Genomic DNA, 1,440 nt, shown 5'->3' on the forward strand with positions numbered 1-1,440 from the left:
AGCTGAGACGGCAAAAATGAAACGGATGCAATGTCCTCATGGGCATTTATCACTAAATGGAAACCTGCACCAGGACTTGAAAATAGCAACTGTGTACATTAACAAAAAATAAATGTGCAAAGGACTGGGGCTTGAGGCTAATCTCTATTAATTTTTAAAGAAAGTCTTTTCACAAATTATTTTTTAAAGTACCTAAGACTCATCTTAGATTAATTATTATTTGATGCTTTCCCAYTTGGAGCTTTTAAACATGTGTTGTACTAGTTAACAAGATGTTTAAAAGTGGTGCTGACTACATATTTTATTTATTTTATTAGAAACATCTCCATAAAAACTCTTTTAAGTGGGTATTTTTTGATTACTGAATTAACTTCCATCTGATTCATAAACATGAACACAAATTTGTAAAAAAAAAAAAAAAATTAATTATGGACAAACCTTTCTCAAGAGAATGAATTAAACTATCAGTTAATTAGTCTGAACTTTTCAGTGAAGTGTTTATTTTCTCAATTGGACAGTTTTTACTTTTATTTCTTTGTTAATTGCTTAAAGGTCATATGATGTTATTCAGATGCTTAGCGTTTCTTAACTTTTATAAGAAACACTAGTACTGACATAATATTGATCTTTTACACTTTGTAAACCTTCCTACCTTCCTAGTCCTACACGGTATCTAGTCCTATAAGCAGTTCTTAGTTTGAAACCCAAATTTTGATCTATGTCCTTACATGGAGCTTGCCAGGAATTATGTGCTAGATCTCCAAACTGTGCTCTCCTGATTTGTCTGAATGTGGATTTGTCATAATCTCTTGCTTAAAATTGGTTTACTCTGTGAGGCCAGTATCATACATTCTTTTGCTCGGTCTGACTTTCATCTCGCAAACTGACCCAAATGCAAGGATACACAGAGAAAGATCAGACAACCCATAATAATATAATAGTTGGAAATAGCTGTAATTACATTCTCATTTGCAGGGAAGATTAGTGACAGGATGTGTCTGAGCTGATAACACATATAGGAATGCGCACATGGACGAATAAACAAAAGCACTCACATTTAAGGGAACCGCAATGTTGGATTGGTTTGTATCTTGTTGATCATTTTAAGGTAAAATTATCATGAATAATCTGCTTCTAATTCTTCCCCCTCTCTATTTATTTTAGACAGAAATCAACTTGGTGGTTAAAGTGGGTGACATGCAACTGCAAGGTCCTTGGTGTAACTGTGGGGACCTTTGCTGATTTGTCACACCCCTGCCCACATTTCCTGTGTGCCGCTTTGCCGAACTCTTTCCACTAAAGTCAAATACAATGAAACTTTCTCATATGATCTCAGCACTGCAGTCTCCAGAACTGTGACAGAGTAATTTATAACAGTGTTTCCATCATTCTGGGGAAATTATATTTGCTACAGGACTGTTTATAGCTCTCATTATGTGG

This window comes from Poecilia reticulata, unplaced genomic scaffold, assembly GCF_000633615.1.
Source record: "Poecilia reticulata strain Guanapo unplaced genomic scaffold, Guppy_female_1.0+MT scaffold_845, whole genome shotgun sequence".
NCBI lineage: Eukaryota > Metazoa > Chordata > Actinopteri > Cyprinodontiformes > Poeciliidae > Poecilia > Poecilia reticulata.